This window comes from Biomphalaria glabrata, chromosome 7 (assembly GCF_947242115.1).
Source record: "Biomphalaria glabrata chromosome 7, xgBioGlab47.1, whole genome shotgun sequence".
Taxonomy (NCBI): domain Eukaryota; kingdom Metazoa; phylum Mollusca; class Gastropoda; family Planorbidae; genus Biomphalaria; species Biomphalaria glabrata.
Window position 1 is genome coordinate 42,735,279 of NC_074717.1, and position 25,839 is coordinate 42,761,117.

General features: G+C 38.0%; 1 protein-coding gene across 7 annotated transcripts in view; it reads left to right on the forward strand.

Moving 5' to 3' along the window:
• The window catches only part of LOC129927497 (uncharacterized), a 115,615-nt gene that overhangs the window by 25,713 nt on the left and 64,063 nt on the right, over positions 1-25,839 (forward strand). Inside the window, exons 1-2 of one of the 7 annotated variants that reach the window (XM_056037070.1) lie at positions 12,508-13,199; positions 13,735-13,831. The exons of 4 other annotated variants lie outside the window; for them this stretch is intronic. The gene's annotated coding sequence lies outside the window, so the exon portion shown is untranslated. Of the gene's footprint in view, positions 1-12,507; positions 13,200-13,734; positions 13,832-24,145; positions 25,051-25,839 lie in introns of those variants that run through there. 2 more of the 7 variants (XM_056037068.1, XM_056037069.1) reach the window with 2 other exon arrangements.

The window sequence follows — 25,839 nt, forward strand, 5'->3', positions numbered from 1 at the left end:
ACGACAGCCACTGCTGTTTACATCTCTTTACACGAGTTTTCTGTTCACTAAATCTATTTCCTGTTACTGTAGGTACGGATATTAATAGCATATATCTCGAAACAATGAATATAGGCATATTTTTCAAATCTATCTCATAGATGTTTTAAATAGTATTTTTCTCATTCATATGTGATCATACGGGCAGAGTCGTGGTGAGAAAAACGTGCACCCGGGGCGAGTTACTTTTATGGGCGCACCCCTCCCCCTTTTCCATTAACATCACATAGAAATATAGGCTGAGGGTGGGGCCCGAGGCATCGTGCCCTCGTGCCCCCCCTCACTACGCCTCTGCATACGGGTCATAATATTAAAGCTATGCATTGGCTGCCGAACTGTTATGTAGAATCATATTGAATACCTAGTGCGCGGTCACCCTATCGACCACCTCACGTTCATATTCTAAGACCGAAAACAGTACAAGAGAATAATTAGCTTATTTTTATTAAAGATTTTTTGTTTTTGTTCTTAGTAACAAGAGGTGCAACAAATATTTTAAATACAATAAAATAAAAATATGACAGTTGTTGAATTGTGATAGTGGTCAAGTAGAATATGCATTAAAACTCAGCCTTCTGCAAGATGATAATGGATGGGGTGGGGGGGGGGGGGGTGAGGGGATCTTATTGGAGAGTACAGCAGATGTCAGTTTATTATGAGACATCGTAATGGTTCGTCATCAAAATGTGTCATTTAGAATCGATCATACAGTCTAACATGTTATACCATAACATCCATAAAGATAATTCGAAGTGGCCAATGAGGTTCCAGATAAATCCCGGGAAAGGACTTGATTCCGTAGTCAGGATGAAGGATTTGTTCTTCGTCGACCCCTCTGTCTGGAGACCCCTTTCAACTACATAATCATTTAATCACATCCGTTTGATCGTGGGTCACGGTCCCTTGAGCCAATGTAAACGGTTGCCCCATCCCATTAGTGGCCGGAGGCCGAGCCCACTAGTGGGCGAAAAGCTCTTAATACTGTACAATTGCGTTCCTTGAAGGAACCGTCACCGCCCGTAAGGTCTCCTCTGGGGAACGGTGCGACGGATCAGAGTTAGCAAAGTCTTTCTTCCATCTTCACCACGTGCAAGTACACGTGACTCGCCAGAGTAGAACTGTGGTAACCCGCTGGAGGCCCTGTTTGCTCTCGTTCATAGCCATTCCACTTTCCCGGGCGGACGTTTCCACGGAGGCGCTACGCTGAGGAGAAGGGAGCTTTTTCCTCCGTCCATCCTCAAGTTTCTGTGTTCTCTATTGTAGATTTACTTCCTTAAATAACGTAATTGTTGGTTGTATTGAATGCCAAATAGGAAAAGCTTTTTTTAAACATATTTTTTCTTGAGAAAACCATATTCTAACTACTTCTATCAGAATAGGTCCACTAATAACAAAATAGTGCTGGCTATTCTTTATTTAATTTACACTTATTGTTCTATGATGGACATTACTACGTCTCTTATGTCTGGACATCGTTTTCTCAGAAAGATTTAAAACTTAAATGATCGGATATTCTGATCAAAATCCAAACATTAACATTAATATTCAGCTTTTTTTTTCTTTTGTGTATCTCCTTGGTTTGAGAATATATGAAAGTTCGGAAACACTTGATGGTTTGAAAATATTCGTTGGTTCGGAAACACTTGATGGTTTGAAAACATTCGTTGGTTCGGAAACACTTGATGGTTTGAAAACATTCGATGATTTGAGTAATTTTGATGGTTTGATAACGTTTGATAGTTTGAGAACATCTCATGTATTCAATGCTGTCAAGAAAGTTATACATCAGGATATAGTGTACTTTTCTCTTTCTAAGTATTTTATACAACGCAAAACTGCGAGGTCTTATCAGTCAAGTGTTTTGTTTCAGTACAAACTCCACCATTAATCTTTATCAACCACAGACGTTAGCTCTGAACTAAATCAAATGATGACGTGTCTTTCAAAAAATGTTTCAGTGGCTTAATCCAGGACTAGCCCTGAAGTTATACTTGGCCTTTTAGATGTCATATACCAAACAGGAAATGACGAAGAAGCCTTAAAATGTATTTAAATATCTAAGTCTTTTAGCTTTCTTTTTAATTATAAAATAAACCTTAATTTAAATCTTTTGTGTTTGTAGACAGGGGACACACTAACGACCTTACCAAAAAAATAGATTAGGGTGTTCATGCTAACTCTTTATATGTAAATTGGAACCACCATAAATCAATCATATTATTGGCACATAAATTAACAGATTCCAAATTACAATTATAATACTAGGTGTAACATACATAATATTTTTTTAATCCTCGATTACTAAGGATCATCTGCAGGGCCGGCCCTATTAATTGCGGGGCCTTATGCGAAACGCATTGAGCAGAGCCCAGTCTGGGTAGGGATAATAATAATAATTGAAAATTAAGATTTGCATTAGAAAACAAATTCGTCTTTACATAACATTTTTTATTAAATGAAATCTGTTGATGCTGTTTTTTTTAAATCGCGTGTTAGATTGGCGTTTTCCATATTGAATAACACTTAAAAATGACAAATTTTTGTTTATTTACCACATTTTTTAAATTTCTGGAGATTTCCAGGAGCTCCTGGAAAATCAGGAGGCCATGAGAGCCATGTTATAAGTTATAATGATTTAATATAATAATTTACATCAAGAATTAGGGCGGGGACTATGAAAGTCCGGGGGCCCACTGCAGCCGCATAGGTTGCAGTGGCCTAAGACCGGCCCTGATCATCTGTAGGCCAACATTGTCCACACTTGGTCTCCTAGCTTTGATCATATTTCTAATATCTTTAAACTTAAAAACGTAAAATTTCTAATCAGTCGAACGCCGTCTGACACCGTGTTAACCTTTAACACTGATCAAATGATTTTGTTTGGTTTGAGAGAAACAAGATGAAGTACAAAGTAAATATGTCTTGGCCTAAAAACAGACATACAAGAAATGGGAATCGATACCCACATTTACTGTGTTTTCTAGATTTTTTTTTTTCTTTTTCTCTGCCAGAACTTTTTCTCTGCTAGAACCTATCTCCTTAAAGCTGAAATAGATCAGAGGTTCTCAATTTGTTAAACCTTTTGGGTCAGTTACTATGCCTGCTAAATGTATAAGAAGAAGCGGTTATTGTAAGTGAAAGTACCTCTTTTCTTTTGCATTCTGTTTGATTCCACTAGATCTAGGTTTATTTTGAGCTAAAGAGTGATAGTCACACTGGGTCTAGAACTTTAGAAATTATTTCAAAAGAATTTAAATCTGTGTTTAAAAAAAGGTTTTGCTTGAACTAAACGCGTGGTTTACTTGAAAGTGTTAGTAATCAGCCATGTTGTTTATTGTGACTTGTTGGTTGCTTGTGACCCTGACCCTGACAAGTCTGGTGGTCTTGTGGCAGTCTTCACTATCGTCTGTCTTTCGTTGCCCTGCCTTAGTGAATGCAGACAGCAGTCAACTCTAAACAAGACACTGAACTAACATTTAACCCACCCCTTTGAAAATGTTTTTAGACAATGATAGTTCTCACCGTTATTTAGCCTTACACGCGTCGATACGGGGCCGGTCTTAGCTGGTGTGCTGCTCTCTTTATTTTGTTTTAGATTTAAGATAGAAAATTGTATACAATTGTTAGAAAGTTTGCGTGCCAAGGCGGGTAGGTTCAAGTATAACTCGCCATCTTATGCTTGGGACTAAATCATTGAGGCAGTGTTACCCGACCCATGAATTAAGAAACTAGGACCTCATCATTTCTGCACTATCGACGTATGCAATGTCTCTCCCAGGCCTAGGTGTATGGTATTAATGATCTACATTGTCTATGTCGTGATAAATAATGTCTGTGTTTATGTCCCGTGCTGGAATTTCATACCAAGAGGATAAAAAAAAGTAAATGTGTTAGGCCATGTACCTGGTTAATGGCAGTTTATGCATAATGGCATTCACCATAATATAATCGTAAACCCTAGTTATGTCATATGCTACTCGCTAATATTAATATAGTTAGTCATGAGTATAAATACAAACATAAAAGTATGAACGTCAATTTGAATCAGAATGGCGCTTTGTAATTAGTAATCCGTTCAATGAATTATGTTTCCTGAAGGATACTATTCTTTATGTTTTAGCCTGGCTAGGGCGATCAGCGGAGTTGTCAATACATTGCCGTAGTCTAACTCTGGCCCTGAAATTATTAGCTTTCATAAGCCTCCGGCCAGATGTCTAATTAACTTGAACATTGTTTGAGAAAAGAAAGCAGTATAAGATATCTTTGAAAAAAAATCAGATCTTATGTCTTGACTAACATAGCATGCCTAACATTCCATGTTACACAGGTGGCAGTACGCTGGCCGTTAGAGCCGACATCATTAATCGTTACTGTCGCAATAGTGTCATTCATTTTAACAGATTTCTGTTATGAGGACCAGAGAAGTGTAGCTACCGATTTGCCCTACTTTTTAAAAAGTTTTTATCAACTCACTCTGTCTGTCTGTCCGGTTAAAAGGATGAAAAAAGAGATGATATTTCTCCCACACCTATTCTAAGATCAAGTTAAAACTTTTGCACAATTATTCATAGGCGTAGACAATACTTGAATCAATAAACAAATTGACTGGTTATTAATTATTTTCATTGATACTAACAAGGGAAATTTATCCTTCAGTATTCATAGATATGATTTAATATGTCGGGTTTTATCCCCTTATATAATTGTACACGTTATTTCTCCCACACGGATCAAATTCAAACTTTAAACAATTCATTATTGTTCCTGGCAAAACATGAATCAATTTAAAAAATTTAGCAGATAGTCAATTGATAAATGGAAATTTATTATTCTGATGTCGAAAAAATAAAGATAACTTGTACATTACTGATAGATATAGCTGTAAGTATGGAGTTCTTCCCTTTAGATACTTTTTAAAAAAAGAGTTTTAAAATATTATGCATATCAATTTAATTGTTAATTATGTGAAGAACATTTTACTGTTCGCTTAGCAAGATTTTAAACTGTGATGCTATAACTTTAATGTTATATTTCATTCTAATGTTATGTTTGAACGTAATCATTTGGACATTCCTAAGTTCACCCAAATCTAATGGGTCCATGTCATTAGTTAGTGAAAGCACAGCGCTTGGTCGTTGTGCTGGCCACACGGCAGCCTCGTTTAACCAGATGAGTCCTGCATCATCTGCCCCGTTGACCGCAATGTACAAAAGGTGAAAGTGATTGACTTACTAGCTTGTACTTCAGCACCTGCTGTAATAGAAATTAGCGGAACTAGTTCTGCCATTAAGAATTCACCAATTTAATCCCGTCCTCCTCCAGAGCGTGTAATCACGTGGTCTTCTTAACGAAAGACACGCGCGGACTGGGATAATGAGCTGATGTCACGAGCTTCTGAATGGACTTCAAGTACTCACGTTCTCGTAGTAACTTTATGTGACCTAATTGAGAAAGTGTGCTCCTGCTATGGCTTCCATCTTTGTTTTTCTCGAAGTTCAATGTTAAGTTCTATTTTTGTAGCTGAATTGTTAAACAGATATGGCACTAATTATATCAATGTCAGCACTCTCGTTCAAAATTTTAGCTCTATTGTTATCATTTTTATCTCTTTTTCTAGCACTTTTGTAACAAAGAACATCCATGTTAATTTCATGAGTACTAATCTTAGCTCTCTGTGGTTCATTCTTTCGATGGATGAAGATGGTGACTACTCTCATCATCGACAGCTTGGGGACGAATGCGTTTGAGTTTAAACCGATCAAGTCTAAGCCTGTGAGTTGCTCTTATTGACTCACCATATGAGATCCAATCTTCGTACAATATTTACATGCCTCTTAAGATGTGGGCCAATGTGCTGGTCTCATGATATTCTCATTAACCGTCGGTCATAGAAACAGATGACCCCGGATGTATCTGCCCCCAGATGTATCTGCCCCCAGATGTATCTGCCCCTATACTACGCACGGCTTCGCCACACTTGACACGGCTTCGACACACTTAGCACGGCTTGAAAGTGTTACCTGCTTTTCTTTAGATTTAAATTTGAATGGGATTATTGGCGGCAGGTGATTGTATACAATCTCAGACTGTTGGAATCAACCTTTCACACATCTATAAAACAGCAAGCAAATTTCTGAAAATATTTTTGTTTAAAAACAAAGCACACCAAAAGAAAATAATTCCGCATTTTACAATTACAGATCAATAATGTAGAAGTTATTTCCCCTTTTCAATATCAATTTTAAATAATGATGATAAATATATGGAGTTGTGTTCCTTTAGAAAAATGTAAGAGTTTTTTTTTTTATTTGTCACACCTATTCTCGGATCAAGATGAAACTTCAAACAAATATTTATTGCACCCAAACACGGATCTATAAAAGTTAACAAATTAGTCAATACATTTGTTGTCATATGAGAACATAAAATATATATTTTTTTCTAGTAAAATAAATAATTTTTTTATACAAAATTGATTTCCAGAATCTTATGTATTTTTTTTTTTTAAGTTTCATTTTTTCCAACGCCAACGACCACAATTTAGAATTATATACATCACGTGTTGGAAAAAAAAACAACTACTTACCAAAATCTATCAGATTGTATTGGTACATATGGATACGGTTGAAATGAAAACGTTACATTGATACAGTCATCTTTCTGTTGGTTTGTATGTCTCTCCTTTTCGTTAAACTAGAATAGTATAATTTTTTTGTCACAAGAATACATTTTATTGAGGACCGTAAAGCAACTCTGAAATAACATTTCATCTAGTAACACACACACAAGAAACATTTGAAGATTCAATTATTAACAATAGAGTAATGAAACGATAAAGTTTCTAAATAGCAGCTAACGCGGTTAATTGAAAATAAGAAAGATTGTATGAATTACTGTACTTGTATTACGATGTTTGGGGTGTGGATTAGGTGTAGAGGGAAATGCATAGTCTGAACTTTATTATAACACATAGTTATTATTAGAACATTATTAATTAGTACTATTATTAAAAGTAAAGGAAAGTTACATTTTCAGGACCGGTCTTAGGCCGATTTGACCGATTGCTCCAAATCAGACCCGCAATTTACATTAAGCATATCACTATCAGTCATGACTCTTGTGACAAGATTTTAAAAATGTGGGGCTTATAGGGTTAACATATTGCTATTGTAAAAAAAAAAAGTAGCAGGGGGGGGGCTTGCAAATAATGTCAGGATCCCATTAGAGCTGGGTTGACTCTGAGGCGCCCAAAGATCCCGAACTTAAAAATCACAGTCTTCACCAGGATTCAAACCCTGGACCTCGGTTCAGAGGCCATGCACTTTACCGCTCAGTCACGGCGCATCCTGTGGCAATAATCAGTGGATTAAATTCATTAGATTGATAAGAAATTCTGACATGAATTTAGAAAACATTGATGTTGAGATCTTGTCAACAAAGTTCCTGACTTTAGATAAAAACTTATAAAGTTATTGTACTCTCTTTCCCAAAATTTTATGTAGATCTAGAGTTCTAGACCTATTGAAATAATTCTCATGTAGACCTAGATATAGAGTTCTAGACCTATTGCAATAATTCCATGTAGACCTAGATCTAGAGTTCTAGACCTATTGAAATAATTCCATGTAGATCTATATGTATTGGCTGAAACCAATGCACTGTATTTCAATTTAGCCATGCTATAGAAATTGAAAACTGCCTGGGGTGGTCCTGAAACTATTTCCATACCTTGTCATTCCACATGTTGTAGACCTCGTGACGAGAAAGCAATGTCCTTATTCAGAGCTTATCGAATCAAGAAGTGACTTCTCGATCTCTGAAGCCTGCTGGAAATCAATACAGCCGCCATTGTCAAAAGTTTGTGTAGGGGACACAACTCGGCTGTTCACTCGTGGAGCAATTATGGTAGAGCTTGTAATTTATTGACGAGAGAGAAAGAACGACAACTCGTTGGTTTTTATTTCATTTTAGTTTCAAAGCTATTTCATGAGTGGTTCAAAGTTCGTGCTTCGGAAAGGGATTCGATTTTTTGACTCAAAAGTCACAGCGAAAGTCATTTAGATATTGAATAGTCTGTATGCGCTATTCAATAAGGTTAAAGAAGCGCATTTTTATAGCATGTGTGGTACATTCACTATACGAGTAAACAATGTTTAAATACAGTGAAGGGGTTAAAATATATTCCATCACAACAAGAATGTTGTCACTTAAAACTAATATACACATTGCCTCTTTTTTTTTCCTATAAAAATACAAAAGAATACAAAAACATGGTACTTTAAATGTGTTATCTTATAAAATAGTAAAAATACAGACATTAGTACAAAAAAAAAAAGAAGATGATTACGTACTAAGCGTGTAGGTCAATCTAGTCATGCATGTTAATCAATGAGTTAAATTCTGCCAAGTCGATTGTTTTTCCTGGCTGTTTCAGGCGACCCATCCCATTCTCTAATAGCAACAGGAAAGAAGGAGCATTTGTATAAATTTGTCCTTGCATATGAAACAAGACATACGTCTTTATCTTTGTGACTTTCTGGGTATTTTATTAGGTTTTGTATTTGTATTTGAAGATCATGGTTTAATGTTTTATGCATAATTGCTACTTTACTTTTAAGTCTTCTCTCCTGAAGGCTTTCTAAGTTTAGTGATTTTACTAAAGGTGATATCGTAGTCAAATGTGAATATTCAGGAGAACATGGCAGTTTTAGTGAATGTAAGGGAACAGGCCTTCATAATAGATGCACGGAATATATGTGCTTAGGAATATGGTACTTTTAAAATATATACAGGGGCATTCTTCTTCTTTGTTCTCATTGTTATGTTGGAGCGTTCAGATGACTAGACCAATACATGAGATTAACTGCGCAGTGGTTTCCAAATCAGGGAGCTCTCCATATAGTTTTCTTTCTATTGGGGTGTTTTGGGGCCAGTGTCTTATACGGGCCTCGTGGTAAAGAGAACAATTTCGAAGGACATGGTCGGCATTCTCTTGTGACACACCAAATGGGCAGATTTCACTGGTTCTAATTTTGAGATTCCGGCATATATGTTGTCTCATTGTGTTGTGTCCGGTCCTGAGTCGAAAGATTAGACGTTGATCTTGTCGGGATAGCTTATAATCTCATCTTTCTTGTGATTCGGATGAGAGCTTGTCCATTTCTCATTTATTACAGGAACATGATACTTCTGATATATGCATGAGAATATGACCTTCTGTTTTGCGTAGCAGTTTAAATATGTTTACATTAAAAAAAAAGATTGCTTATTAAGTGTAAAAAGTTGTTAAAAGCTTTTTTTTTTTTGTGCGTCACTTGAATCAACAATTCTTCATTATGATCTTTTTTTTTTTAAATTGCAATATTAGTGGCAATATTAGTGACCCAAGTAACCTCAAAGCCTACCCTGAAGTCCAAAGCTCAATCCTGCTACATCTGTCCAACAGGCCTATTAATCAAACGTATATAATGTCCCTGTTCTTTACGAAATGTGGCAAAATATGTAGGTCCACAGCTGGGACTGCGCAGCCACGGGAAATACTGCATTCCACACTAGTATTCGGACTCGAAGACTAGCCTTATTATTATTAAATAGTTTTAAAACTAACAAGGTCCTTGTGTCTAGCATACGTTTTAAGCTAAAAAAATATTACAACTTGCCTTCTATGTGATATATATTGTACTAGCTAATCTTCCTACCAGAGATCTAACCTTATATAGATGTATGTTTGTTTTAAAATAATTTGGAACTATCTTACTACATGACCGTAAAGAAGACCTCGCACGTTCTTTAAAAACGATTCTCTTACATATTCGTTTAAGTATCACGTACACTATTAGAATAACATAAAAACAATATCCAGTTCTAAGCGAATGATCGATAACTTCAAGGAATTAATGACTATTGTTTATCTCTTAATGATTTTTGCTGCTATTTAAACACACCGTTCAAGAGTCTTTGATCTTAGCTGATCGAAGAATTGAATCAATGATTGATTATCCAATCACTGGATGGGTGAATGCCTTAATGTTCATTTTAGCACAGTTATGAAACAAATAATGTAGAAATGGTTTAAAATTAAGTTGTAATTTGTTTGGAATGTGCTGTGTGGCTTCGCCAGCTTAGTTTTCTTGTTCAGGAGACCGCGAAAACAACAGAACTAATCGAGGTCAAAGGTTGATTAGGTCACAGGTCATCGTTTGTCTTCAAACTTCGGGGGAAACTTTGATACAGATAAAGAGCTAATAGATATAGATAGATAGATAGTTCTGCAAACAAACTCGCCATGTCGTCTGAGTGTCAAGTCCACGAGTGAATCAAAATACAATTTATTTCGTAACCGAATCAACCTCACAACAAGTAAAAAAAAATCAGAGGGCAAAAAGGGAGGGGGATTACATAAATTATCAAGTGATATTTGAATACGAAGATATACACCAATTCACCAACACACCAAGTGATTGCAATACATAGCTACAGTGTCATCTTCATGGTATGCATGAAAACATTCTGTCCTGGGCAATAAATGTTTTACCCCGAAGGCTGTGGCAATTAGCATCTTAATGTAACTACAAGAATGCTGGGAAATACTTACACCACAACGATGATGCTGGCTTGGTTTTTAGAAAGAAATAAAATGTTTTAAAATCCCGTTTAATAATATAAAAAAAAAGCTTTTTTAAAGGGAAGATCTCTGCGCTTATAAACATATCACCCAATAATGTAAAAGCTATTTCCCTTATTCGATATCAAACGAAATAATTAATCACCAATAATTAATGGACTAAATGGTTAATGTTGTAAATTTGTTTCCTGTTTTGTTAGGTACACTAAATGATTGTTTAAGGTTTCAACTTGATCTGAGATTGTGTGAAATGGAGAAGTAACGTGTACAAAATGTTTACCAGACCGACAGAGTTGATATTTAGCTTTGTAAAAATGTCCTTGGGATACCGAAAGAAAGAGAGAGGGTGAGATAGAGGGTGAGAGAGAGAGGGTGAGAGAGAGGGTGAGAGAGAGGGTGACATAGACATCTAGTGACTTGAAAAGTTTGATAGTGAAAATGAGGCAGAAAACTAACAAAAATATATCCACAAGTATTTATTTCAATTTTTTAAAAAAATTTAAAATGTGAAAAACATATGCTAATTTTATGCACTTATTTTATAACATAGAAAATCAAATAATAGATGAAACAAATCTAAAGCTGAAGGGTGGAGGAAACTGTCACATCTATCATTTATGCTACAATGTAGTGTCCTATAACAGTGTTTCCCAATTTTTTTCCCTAACAGAACATTTCGCACATTCTGAGTATTTAACTAGAACACTTTCCTAATTTATTTTTATTTTTTTTTAAGGAATTAATTCACGTGTTGGCCTGCTAGTTAATTATTCCAGTATTTTGTGAAACACCTCATCAGAAAGCTAGGGTTCCACGAAACACAGATTGGGAAACAATGCCCTATAATATTAAGTCTGCATTATATCTAAACAAAATTAGCTGCATTGGAGAGTTTAAAATTTCTTTTACAATGTTACAAAAAAATCTAATAATTATTCATTTGTATTTTGAGACGTGCAATGGTGAGACATACTTCTGCTTTAAAATTATTAAAGAGGGACTCAACATCAAAGGCGTCGCAAACCCTTCGGCTTCACCTGAAATATTGGGGCACCACACATGATCTTTTTTCCATACCTCTCCGTCTTTCGATGTGACTTAAATCTCTTTCAACGACAGTTGACAGGTCAGCCTATTCCTTTTTTTTGTGTCTCTCCATAGCTTTCTCTGTCTGCCTCCTCACCATTTTGCTGGAACTGTTCTCTGAAGGACGGTCTTTTTTTTTTTTTTTTAACCCTGAGGAACCTGTGATATGGCCATAAAGATTCAGTTTGTGATTTATTATTTTTTTACAATGGTTAGCAGGTCATCATGAGTACTAATTGCCATTGTGATCCTGTTTCTAATCTATTCATTCGTGATGCGATCTTTGTATATCATGCCTAGGCAGTGGCGTAGCTAGGGTGGGGGGAGGACGGGGGGGAGAATTTGAAAATCCCCCGGGCCCCCAACTTAAGAGGGGCCCCCAAATGGGTGTTTTTTTTACATTAAAAATTAAATGCTATGGAAAATGCAGGGACCCCAAAGAGGTCAAGCCCCCCGGGCCCCAAAACGATGGAAAATTCCTAGCTACGCCCCTGTGCCCTGGATTCTTCTATAATCTATAGCTTCCAAATTGTATTGCTAGCAAACCCATGTTTTCATTTTATGGTGTGTTTTATATATATATATATATATATATATATATATATATATATATATATATATATATATATATATATATATATATATATATAAGTGCTATCAAGGTTGTCGATACTTTTCGATCTCAGGCCAGTGCACCAGTATTTGTAAACAGACAAGCCAATCATGGGGACCCTTATGGGTAAATGGATGATGTATATTATGGATGGTGTTGGAGAGACCGAAGCCATAGGATTATGTAACGACGAAACATGTTTTAACATATCTTGGCGCATTCACATTGACCAAACATAATAACCAAAACCACTAGACTTGTAGGCGCGACCTGCCTCTCTGGTGTTCTGCTATAAATCACTCGTACCTAGTGGGCGTCGCCTTTGAGGTCACAGTTACCAGAGACTCGTGGTTTCGGGTCGGGGGCTGCGGAGGTATGTTATTGACAGATGCATCATGTGACGTCATTTGATGAGCAGTGTATGTATGTAACATATGTAGCCCTGGCCTTATTGTAGACCAAAAAAAAATGGAAGACTTTGTAATAGTCTCTTGTTATCCACAATAATAGCAATTTCTCTTTGTTACGCTTTGTGACTTTAGAGGGGAAGTAACTCTGTATCAATGTACGACTGTAAAGTTGTCTCCCTCTCAGGTAGATCTGTTTAATTATAGAATATCTCTACGAAATGGCACAGGTGATTATAATGTGTGACTGCTTCGGATCAAGACCAATCGTTATTCTGATTCAGTTAAAGAGTGAAGAACTCCTATTCTGATTCAGTTAAAGAGTGAAGAACTCCTATTCTGATTCAGTTAAAGAGTGAAGAACTCCTATTTTGATTCGATTCTTACTGCAAATATTGTCTCTTTTCGATGGCGTGTTTCAATGGCAGGTGTAAGTTTTTTGTTGTTTTTAATTAGTTTGTTTTTTTAATTCTATAAAGAACCTCAAAAAAAGTATTTTTATTGTCATTTTTCATGTATATGTTTATATACATGATTCGGTTGCTCCTTCAGATATGAACATTGTTACATTCTAGCCCAAACATTTCCCAGGACGACGGGGGATGGCGGAAAGCAGGTTCGAACCCAGGACCGCCTGGATGACAGTCTAGAGCGCATAACACACACATCTATATAGATTTAATATATCAGTTATATGATTATATCTATTATATCAGGATAAATAATAAAGGCTGTAGCTGATGAGCTAGGTCTACTTAAATTAAATATGGAAGCGCCAGTCCTAATCGCGTTTTAAAAAAAAAAAAACGGCATTGTCAACTTTCATTTAATAAAAATAATAAGGCAAATGTCATTTTCTTGGAAAACTACCTTCTATTGTAGTTCGCTCGTAATTTTATTTGACCGTGATATTACATTTAGTAAAATATGAATAATTTTCACTTATTATCCTTATTCCTACCCAGACAGGGCCCCGCGCTAGGCGTTTCGTATAGGACACAGCAATCTGTAGGGCCGGCCCTGAAGCTTATTACTGGAGGACTGCTGGCTCCTAAAGCTCATGTAAGCTATTAATAAATCAAATATCAAAATCTTCATTCAAGTATACAAAGTTAAGCATGTATTAGTGTGTTACTGCCCTTAGATTAAAAATAGATTGACTCCGCTCACTTCCAGGCTGGACACTAATTAGGTCTTGACCTATTGTCCACGCCACCGAGGGTTCGTTCAATTTACATGGTGTGCGGGTGACATGTGTTGGAAATAGGCTGCTTTGGTTTCAGTGCCGGGTTTAAAATATGGGTTTCCCTATTAACTTGATAGTGATCAGCCATAAACGAAAAGATCAACTTACAGTGGGGGAAAAAACAACTAGTAGGTTACAGAATGATTAATATCTCAGAAAGTACTTTCATGATGTCAGCAATCACGTGACTTGATTGATAGTACATCTTCGTAAATAATTGTGATCTAAAGTGGGTCTGTTATGCTTGCTACAATATCCAGGCTCTAAAGCTGGTATGCGATGTCGAGATGTCAAAGTGACGCTATTATCTCTGACGAGGCGACAACAAGGGCCCTTATCTTCCGGCTTTAAAGCCACGGGGTCTTCAACTTCCTGATTGCATTTTTTTTTTTTAAAGATATCATTTGATTATTACTGTGTTAGGATTAGGGTCAACATTTTCCCATGTGTGTGTGTGTGTGTGTTTGTGTAAATGGGAATGCGTGATTTTTAATCACTGCCAGCCTCAGCGTTAGGAGATAACAATAGCCCAATGTTTGTTTCCGATGCCCAATCTATGACATGTCATCTATGACAAGGTTCTGGAAATAGTTGCTAGCCTCATGCTCTCTCTCGTTCTGCTCGCTGTGTCAGTAATAAGCTTGTACATAATTAATTATACAGCATACAGTAAAAGGAGTGCAAGGAACGTCGAGACACTAGAGAGGGGAAGAAATATGGAAAAGAGAGAGTAAAAAGGAAAAAAAGAGGGGGTAATCGGAAAAGAGAGAGGGGTAATCAGAAAGGAGAGGGACAAAGGAAAGAGAGGGGTACGGAGTAAAGAAAAGAATTAGGGAAAAAAGAAAAGAGTAGACAGAAAGGAAAAGAGAGAGAGAGTAAAAAGGAGAGAGATAAAAAGAGAAAGAGAGAGGGAAAGAGAGAGGGAAAGAGAAAGAGAAAGAAAGAGGGAAAGAGAGAGGGAAAGAGAAAGAGAAAGAAAGAGGGAAAGAGAGAGGGAAAGAGAGAGGGAAAGAGAGAGGGAAAGAGAAAGAGAAAGAAAGAGGGAAAGAGAGAGGGAAAGAGAAAGAGAAAGAAAGAGGGAAAGAGAGAGGGAAAGAGAAAGAGAAAGAAAGAGGGAAAGAGAGAGGGAAAGAGAAAGAGAAAGAAAGAGGGAAAGAGAGAGGGAAAAAGAGAGGTAAAGAGAGAGGGAAAGAGAAAGAGAAAGAAAGAGGGAAAGAGAGAGGGAAAGAGAGAGGGAAAGAGAAAGAAAGAGGGAAAGAGAGAGGGAAAGAGAGAGGGAAAGAGAGAGAAACAGTAAAAGAAAATGAAACGGATAGAGAGAGAATAAGAGATGGATTGAAAGCGGGAAAAGAGATCTAGAGATAAAAATAGAAAAAAAAGAGAGCGATAAAGGTAGATGTACAAACAAAAAGAGAAAAGAAAAAAGAGAGAGGGATGAAAAGAGAGCGGGAAGGGTGGATGGGCCAATAAAAAGAGAAAGCAAAAGACCAAAATAGTTGTTGTTATTTTATTGTTATTTTCTTATTTTGGTTGTTCGCTAGAATACTTGCCTATAGTTTTGAAGTCTCGGGTTTGTATCTCTAAAAGGGCGATCGCAAAAGTAATTCAAAAGTTTAGTAATTAACAAAATGACTAAGATTCCTTTTCTCTCTTTTACCCTCTCTCTCTCTCTCTCTCCCTCTCTCTCTCTCTCACTTCTATATATATTAACTCTTTGATAAATATATATTTATAGAAATTAGACTAGATCTCAGTTTGCGTCTTTTTAGTACATGCTTGTCCTGGGTGTGGCAAAATATGTAGGTCACAGCTGGGGCTTCGCAGCCACTGCATTCCTCACTAGTCTTCAGACTCGTAGACAAGCCTTATTTTATGCTTTACACAGCTTATTTTGGTTACTTTGTGCGTGTTAGTGTCTGTGTGTGTTTTCAGTGACTGTGTGTTTTAAGGCTGTAAGTACGCCATGTAAGTGTGTAGTGTAATAATATTATATTTATATCTTCCCTCGAGGTTCGAACAATTTTTTTTACAACTGACAGGTCGTTATAACCCTATATAAATCTGGTCCTTAATGCTGACACTAGTGTTGAAAGTTTTAATGTTCGTCTTGTCTTGCCCTGGAAATAAATGTCTGCAATAACTTAGGCTGACGTGTAAATCCAGGGCCAATAATGTCATTTAGACACAGCGAATATTAGAATAAAGATTAATTAAAAAACATTGATTCATTGAGCGAGATGAGCGTTAATCAGTGCCGGGTCTACACATTCTAATTCAGCTGACAGCACAGGGCAAGGAATTGTTCTGTTTAGTTAATAGGAATTAGTTCCAAAAGCACCTTTGAAAGAGGTGTGGGGGGGGGGGGCGAGCAGGGGTCATGGATACCTATAATAATGAATAACTATAGTGGGCAATGCTTCAAGAAACGTTAGTACATTTCGGTAATATTAGCTTTTAAATAGACTACGAATTATGGAGTAATGAATTTCTGTTACATTAGTAGGTTCTATTTTATCGAGTTGCTCATGTTTCTTTTCTGTCTCTCTCTCTCTCTTTCTCTGTCTCTCTCTTTCTGTGTCTCTCTCTGTCTCCCAGACCGTCTGGCCCTCTCTATTTCTCTCTTTATCTCTCTGTTTGTTTGTATGTCTTTCTCCCTGTCTCTGTCTTATTATCTTATCTTATATAATACAGACGTTGCTTCAAAAAAGATGATTACGTCCTGCGCGTCATGCAACTAGTCATGCATACTAACCAATGACCTAAATTCTGCCAAGTCACTGGTTTTCCTGGCTGGCTCAAGCAACCCATTCCATGCTCTAATAGCACTAGGGAAGAAGGAGCATTTGTACAAATTTGTCCTAGCATATGGAACAAGGAATGTGCCTTTATCTTGGTGTCTTTCTGAGTAGACTAGCACAGATGGTGCGTATAAGTTTATAGATATATAGGGAAATTAATAATGACGCGACAATGTATAGAAATAGAGAACGTTAGTAGATAAGTGACAGAAAGAAAGAGTTAAGCTAAAGAGTTTCTTGTTCAAATAAGTTAGAATCATAAGTGATGAAACGAAGCGTGACGAAAAGAGAAGTAGTTGAAACAACCAGCTACACTTCGAGGTCAAAAACACATCGGCGATCAGCGTTATCGCTTTCTGTCTGTCTGTCTGTCTCTCTCTTTCTCTCAGGTCTCTCTGTCTCTCACGACTCTCTGTCTCTCACGCCTCTCTGCCTCTCACGACTCTCTGTCTCTCACGCCTCTCTGCCTCTCACGACTCTCTGTCTCTCATGCCTCTCTGTCTCTCACGCCTCTCTGCCTCTCACATCTCTCTTTCTCTCACGCCTCTCTGTCTCTCACATATCTCTTTCTCTCACGCCTCTCTGCCTCTCATATATCTCTGTCTCTCACGCCTCTCTGCCTCTCACATATCTCTTTCTCTCACGACTCTCTGCCTCTCACATCTCTCTGTCTCTCACATATCTCTGACTCTCACGCCTCTCTGCCTCTCACATCTCTCTGTCTCTCACATATCTCTGTCTCTCACGCCTCTCTGCCTCTCACGTATCTCTTTCTCTCACGACTCTCTGCCTCTCACATCTCTCTGTCTCTCACGACTCTCTGCCTCTCACATATCTCTTTCTCTCACGACTCTCTGTCTATCACATCTCTCTTTCTCTCACGCCTCTCTGCCTCTCACATCTCTCTGTCTCTCACGCCTCTCTGCCTCTCACATATCTCTTTCTCTCACGACTCTCTGCCTCTCACATCTCTCTGTCTCTCACATATCTCTGACTCTCACGCCTCTCTGCCTCTCACATCTCTCTGTCTCTCACATATCTCTGTCTCTCACGCCTCTCTGCCTCTCACGTATCTCTTTCTCTCACGACTCTCTGCCTCTCACATCTCTCTGTCTCTCACGACTCTCTGCCTCTCACATATCTCTTTCTCTCACGACTCTCTGTCTATCACATCTCTCTGTCTCTCACATCTCTCTGTCTCTCACATCTCTCTTTCTCTCACGACTCTCTGCCTCTCACATATCTCTTTCTCTCACGACTCTCTGCCTCTCACATCTCTCTTTCTCTCACGCCTCTCTGCCTCTCACATATCTCTTTCTCTCACGACTCTCTGTCTCTCACATCTCTCTGTCTCTCACATCTCTCTGTCTCTCACATCTCTCTTTCTCTCACGACTCTCTGCCTCTCACATCTCTCTGTCTCTCACGACTCTCTGTCTCTCACATCTCTCTTTCTCTCACGACTCTTTGCCTCTCACATATCTCTTTCTCTCACGACTCTCTGTCTCTCACATCTCTCTGTCTCTCACATATCTCTTTCTCTCACGACTCTCTGCCTCTCACATATCTCTGCCTCTGTTACGCCTGAAAATAGTGCTTGATCTAGACACTATGAGCCATCTTAGTCCAAGTATAAAAATTATACCAACATACCACCCCCCCCCCCATCCCACACTGCCCTTACCTGAGGTCATACAAGCAGACGATGTTTCAAACAAAGCATACCCGTCAGTAACTACATCCCCCCCCCCATCCCCCTGATTTCATCACCTCCTGTTCCAGCGCTATCCAAATATTTCTGTGCCAGTGCACTGGGGCAACGCTCAATTTATCTAACCCTTGTTAGATCCTAGTCTGACTTCTGCTAGTCTGACTTCTGCTAACGCCAGTAGTTATCGATTAGGTCGTTGATCACTTGAAGGTCAAATAAATTCATTCCGTGCGATCCTTTATTCAAATGGAAATGTTTCGTTTCGTTAAATGGTAGGGTTCGTTTCGCTTCATGTTTTTTATTGAATTTTTTACATAATTTAACCACATTGTTATCACTGCTGAGATCAGGCCGAAGTAACCAATATTTTACACTTAATAACTAAATAATGATAGATTTAGACAAAAGTGGAATAGTTGTTAACCCCGCCCCAATTCCCCCCCCCGCCCCTATCCCCCCACCCCTACGAGAACAAACTCTTAGTTAGGCGAATGTATTGCCATTCCAATTATATGTCTATAGCAAGGCTTCCCATTACATAATTGGAGACTCTAATAGAAACGAATAGGGAGACCCTATGCGAAGTGAATGGGGTGGCCCTAAATGAAATAGAAAAAAAAAATTAGGCCGGAAAATACGCAAAGAAATTATAAACTTCCTGTATCTCTATCTAAATCAACAAATATTTTAAACTGATATAGAACCGAGAGCACAAATGTCCTTCATAGATGATTCATGATCATCAGATTTGAAATAACGTTTCGACATTTCACCATCAGAGAGAAACAATGGTCTTTGAACATCTGTAGTCTAACAAGTAGTTCTAAACGTAATATACTAATTAGTAAATCATAGTAGAGCAGCGGTTCTCAACCTTTTATGCTCGGCGACCCCTTTTTACAATCCCCCACTCTGCCTCGACCCCCCCCTCACCCACACACACATACAGCAATAGAAGAATAGGCAATAACAATCCATATTTTCGATGGTCTTAGGCGACCCCTGGCAAATAGTCAATCGACCCCCAATGGGGTCGCGACCCACAGGTTGAGAACCCCTGTAGTAGAGAATTTGAGCTTCACTGGTTAGACATTGAGACATAGAGACTGAGTTATGTTATGCTTCAGATATGTATCGCATTTTTTTTTTCTAAAAAAAAAATAGTCTTGTTCGAGGCCATCTTCAATCGGAGGCCCTATGCGGCTGCCCACCTTGCCTATGCCTAAGGCCGGCCTTGTCCATAAACCTATACTGGAAGACGGAGCGCAAAATGTTCATGAACGCTTGTTAACTCTTTCTCTCCGTAATTATTTACCACATTCTGGTGGAATCAACGTTGGTATCGTCAGTTAGGAGAGAAAGAGTTAAGTTAAACAAAAAAAAAACTCTCTAGGCCCTAGTTGCGGAAATACAGGAAAACGTTGTCTGTTCAAGTTTAAAATTGTCTAGTCCTCTGGCCAAATTTAAATATTTTTTTTTATACCTTGAAAATTTATAACAATCAAACGAAAGTTTTCCCAGTTCGGCTGACGAGCTAGTAATACTTTTCCCAAAGATATAATTTAACTGTCAAATTTGTAGGAAAATCGTTAGAGCCGCTTTCGAGAACCGCATTCACGTAAGTTTCACATAGTCAGGTTCCGCCCTTGAAATTTGCAAGCTGAATAAAGAAACTATAAAAAAAAAATATTGGCCAATTTTATCGTTTTATTAAACGGTGGATAACTCGTGTTCTAGAAGCTGAAAATTATGAAAATTATGAAAATTATGGGTATGCAAACCATACCCATAGAGAGTGTCACCAGAGAATGTTGACCATGTCCTCCAAAGTCGCATGTATTGAGATACCTTAACAAGAACCTGGCCTCAAAAAACCCTAGAGAAGAAAAGCTTTATGGAAAGCTGACTGTCTTGCTTTGTCTCACTTTCTATTGTTCTGTCTCTCTGTATCTCTCTCTGTCTCATTTCCTTTCTCTCTCTCTCTCTCTCTCTGTGTCTCTCTCTTTCTTCACTCTCTCTATGCCTCTCTCTTTCTTCTATGTCACTCTGTCTCTCTCTCTTTCTTCTCTCTCTATGTGTGTCTCTCTCTCTCTTTCTTCTCTCTCTCTCGCTCTATGTCTCTCTCTCTCTCTTTCTTTTCTGTCACTCTATCTCTCTCTCTCTCTTTTTTTTCTCTGTCACTCTATGTCTATCTCTCTCTTTTTTCTTTGTCATTCTATGTCTCTCTCTCTCTCTTTCTTCTCTGTCACTCCATGTCTCTATCTCTTTCTTTCTTCTCTCTCACTCTATGTCTCTCTCTCTCTTTCTTCTTTGTCAGTCTATGTCTCTCTCTCTCTCTCTCCCTTTCTTCTCTCTCACTCTAGGTCTCTCTCTTTCTTCTTTGTCACTATGTCTCTCTCTCTCTCTTTCTTCTCTCCCACTCTATGTCTCTCTCTCTCTCTTTCTTCTCTGTATCTCTATGCCTCTCTCTCTCTTTCTTCTCTGTCACTCTATGTCTCTCTCTCTCTCTCTTTTTTCTCAGTCACTCTATGTCTCTTTCTCTCTTTCTTCTCTGTATCTCTATGTCTCTCTCTCTCTTTCTTCTCTGTATCTCTATGTCTCTCTCTCTCTCTTTCTTCTCTGTATCTCTATGTCTCTCTCTCTCTTTCTTCTCTGTCACTCTATGTCTCTCTCTCTCTTTCTTCTCTGTATCTCTATGTCTCTCTCTCTCTTTCTTCTCTGTCACTCTATGTCTCTCTCTTTCTTCTCTGTATCTCTATGTCTCTCTCTCTCTCTCTTTCTTCTCTGTATCTCTATGTCTCTCTCTCTCTTTCTTCTCTGTCACTCGTCTCTCTCTCTCTTTCTTCTCTGTCACTCTATGTCTCTCTCTCTCTCTCTTTTCTCTGTCACTCTATGTCTATCTCTCTATTCTCTCTCTCTCTCTATCTCTCTCTCTCTCTTTCTTCTCTGTCACTCTATGTCTCTCTCTCTCTTTCTTCTCTGTATCTCTATGTCTCTCTCTCTCTTTCTTCTCTGTCACTCTATGTCTCTCTCTTTCTTCTCTGTATCTGTATGTCTCTCTCTCTCTCTTTCTTCTCTGTATCTCTATGTCTCTCTCTCTCTCTTTCTTCTCTGTCACTCTAGTCTCTCTCTCTCTTTCTTCTCTGTCACTCTATGTCTCTCTCTCTCTCTCTTTTCTCTGTCACTCTATGTCTATCTCTCTATTCTCTCTCTCTCTCTCTATCTCTCTCTCTCTCTTTCTTCTCTGTCACTCTATGTCTCTCTCTCTCTCTTTCTTCTTTGTCAGTCTATGTCTCTCTCCCTCTCTTTCTTCTCTCTCTCTCTATGTCTCTCTCTCTATGTCTCTCTCTCTATGTCTCTCTCTCTCTATGTCTCTCCCTCTCTTTCTTTTCTCTCTCTCTCTCTCTCTATGTCTCTCTCTCTCTCTCTCTCTCTATGTCTCTCTCTCTCTCTCTCTTTCTTCACTGTCACTCTATGAATATATAGCAACAATAATAGCGGTGATAAGACATCAAGATAATCAGATCTTCACGATTAACTAGCGACATCCACCTCTATTGAACACAGACTATTGACTATTTTAGCCAAAGTCAATGACCTGATATCATCACCTAGTCTTTGGTCCAGCTCTTGGACCAAGATAGTAACCAGCCCTGATATTAGAAAAAGAACATTTTTTAAAGTGACTTTCTTATACTTATGATTTAACTAAGTGTTTAGAAGTAAGCTTGTGACTTTACTGGAAAATGTTCAAAGCTTTTGAAATTAGTTTGCTGTTGTTAACTCTTCGGGTTTATGTCTGTTTTGTTCGCATATAGCATCCAGCCTACATTCTGTATGTGAACAACACAATATAAATACAATAATAATAATTAATATTGTTATTATCATTATTATTTTGGAAATGAATTAATTTTCTTTCTCTGGCACTGGCAGTGAAGTGCTTCGTTAAAGGGAACAGTGTCAACTGAGAAAGTTGCTGGTTGTGTGGCAAGTCTGAAGCAGTACTGTCCTTTGATAGGTAACGAGGATCTTCTTAGGAATGCATAGACCTTCGAATCTGCGAGGTCAGTTGTCATTATACCCTCGGTTTATATAACAATAGGGTGTATTGTTATTTTAGATAGCTTCCGTAGATGAAATAACCAATGAGGAAGTGCTACGAAGAGTATGGTGCCAGGTCATCCGCTGTGTTACCAGCAGCAGACGCCTTGGCTGGCTTGGACACTTTCATAGAATGCCATAAGGTCGACTTCCACAAGACATTCTTAATGGAGATCTAACAGAAGGCAGGTCGCCCACTTTACGGTATACTGATTTATGCAAAAGCGACATGAAGCTCTTCAAAATGGACACTAGCAGCTGGGAAAAGTAGCACCAGATAGATCCACATGGAGAGCGAGCATAAATGAAGGGTCCCAGGTTGCAGATGCCGTACACAACGATAGTAGAAAAAAGGGTGAAAATGCAACGGCGCCTGGTGATAACAGATGCCCAACCTGTGACCGCAGCTGTGTATCAAGGATTGGCCTCTTTGGTCACACAGGAAGTTTCAAAGGGAAAAATCATCTCTTGCGACGTAAAGTGCCGCAGAGATAGTCACTTAATCTCTAAGCTTAGATTTTCATATTAGGTTTTCCCTATATTGTGGGACACTAGATGATTATTGATTATAGTAACAATTGCTGCGGCTGGTATGCCAAAGTTCTAGATTATTCCTAAATGAAAAGAAAAGGTTGAACAAGAGGAAGAATCCAAGCAATCATCTTGAATTGAAAACATGGCGGTCAGATTGATTGCTGACACGAGTGTCCTCGTCGCTGATTGGCTGACACTAATCAACGGTCTTTCCTTTTAACTTTATCCATTATTTATTTAATATTTAATGCCAGACAATAAAAATGTTCTCCCTGTTAATAAAAACTTTGTTCTGGGCAGGTGTTTTTTTTTGTTCTCTCCCTTGCAACATCTTCGTTAGAGTGGACATAGAAGTTTCGTTTTGAATATGATTGAGTTATCTTTCCTTTCAGGTTTCGTTTTGAATATGATTGAGTTATCTTTCCTTTCTATTGTCTAAACCTAAAGAAACTATGGACGTCATTGGGCTAGGGTTAGGATATTAGGTCGCAAGGGCAGAAAACTTTGTTCTGGGAATTTTTTTTTTCTCTCCCTTGCATCATCTTCGTTAGAGTGGACATAGAGGTTTCGTTTTGTATATGATTGAGTTATCTTTCCTTTCTATTTTCTGTTATAAACCTAAAGAAACTATGGACGTCGTTGGGCTAGAGTTAGGATATCAGATCGCAAAGGGCAGGAGGGGTTTCTTTACATATCTGTTTGCACGAAGGTGCTTATGTATTATATGCGTGTATGCAGGGCCGGCCTTACAAACTGAGGGGCCCAATTTAAAAATGATTGCGAGGTCCTTCTCCTGTTGTTGTTTTTTCAATAACAACTATTGCTACTAATTGTATCACTATATCCAACATTTATCATACAAAATGCAGAGGAAGCAATACAACAGGTGCATGTGTGTTATATAAGTTTTATCACTTGTACGATACACTAAATATGTAGACGGCGAAAAGAACCGCCGGTCAACGGTTATGTCTGCGCTGAATGTGGCAAAATATGTAGGTCACAGCTGGGACTGTGACGCCACTTGAAATGTTGTCTCTACCTTCTTCTTTTCCTGGTACTGTTTCATGAAGGAAGGTCTTTGCGAGCCCTAAGGACCTTGTCATATGTCTCTATGGCATTAAGCTTGTGTTTTTTGACAGTAGTTAGCAGGTCACCGTGGGATCTATTCTCTGTAATAATCCTGTTTCTAATATCCTCGTTTGTGATGCGTTCTTTGTATGTGATGCGTTCTTTGTATGTGATGCGTTCTTTGTATGTGATGCGTTCTTTGTATGTGATGCGTTCTTTGTATGTGATGCGTTCTTTGTATGTGATGCGTTCTTTGTATGTGATGCGTTCTTTGTATGTGATGCGTTCTTTGTATGTGATGCGTTCTTTGTATGTGATGCGTTCTTTGTATTTGATGCGTCAGATCTTTCTGTATCATCTTATCTCCACTTTGTCATTTTAAATCATATAACCTTGTAATATCTATTAATAACTATTCCCTTGGTTCTTTCTTTGTGCTGCCTATAAAAAAAATAGTTTCATATATTTAGGACATTTCAGGCGTCTTGTACCTAGCAGACGACACTAATTTATCCATTCTGCCCAGACACAAACAAAGCAACATTTCTAACTTTAGACTCCCATCAACAACCAGGCGTAGTACCAACAATGCGGAAATAAATGACGCAACTAACGACCTTTGTCAGGGTGCGTAAACCAACACAGTCTCCTAGGCCTTGACTAATTTGTTTTCTATTTTAAGGTAAACATTACGTCGTCTAAACACTATTGCCGCAAAGTTGACTTTTACCTTTCTTACAACTTGTTACAAGAGTTGCCTATTTGGTTAGGTTTAGTTTCTGTAACAAATCGTTCTCTTTTCCTATAATGTAACTAAGGTAAGATATTAATTTTGTCTGTTATAGCCTCAAGATACTTTTGTTAATTTGTTACATAGCATATTTATCATCGAGTGTTTTAAATATTTAGTGTTAAATCGATTTTCGGCAGGCAACGTCTTTGTCTGCTTTGAGCGACGGCAAATTATATAGGTTAAAGCTGGGATTTCTTGGCAAAGTGATATGCTCCACTATATACAATGTTCACAACAGACAAGTTGTATTATTATCTGTGTATCTAATTTAACGAAAATTCGACAACGTGACAAAATTTAATAACAAAATTTCAATTAGATAATCTCCCAAATCGTACAATGCTCCTTAACCCTTTACACGCGTGTACACGTAGCCTCTAAACACTAGCATTGTAAATTCATGTTCTTTTATACTCATTGTAAAAAAAAGCTCAGCACTTTAAGGGTTAACTCGAGAGTTCTTGTATTGTCCGTGTTTCACGCTACTATTTCATTATATTGCGTTTTCTGAAAAGTTAAAACAACATTGTACTGTGGGACAATTAAAGGCTTGTACATTTAACTCTATTTGGCTTATGTTGCGCCAGTATATAACTTACATAGAAAGGTTAAGGAACAAATAGACTGTTGAGACAAGGGACACTAAGAGATGACATAATAAATACATCAAGTGATGGCTGCCTGGTCGTGAGGTTTGCGCGCTAGACTGTCGTTCAGATTTACGGATGGTCCAGGGTTCAAACCCTGCCCGCTCCCATCCCCCGTCGTCCTACTGGAGGCTTGGACTAGAAAGTAATTATCCTCAACTCTGAAG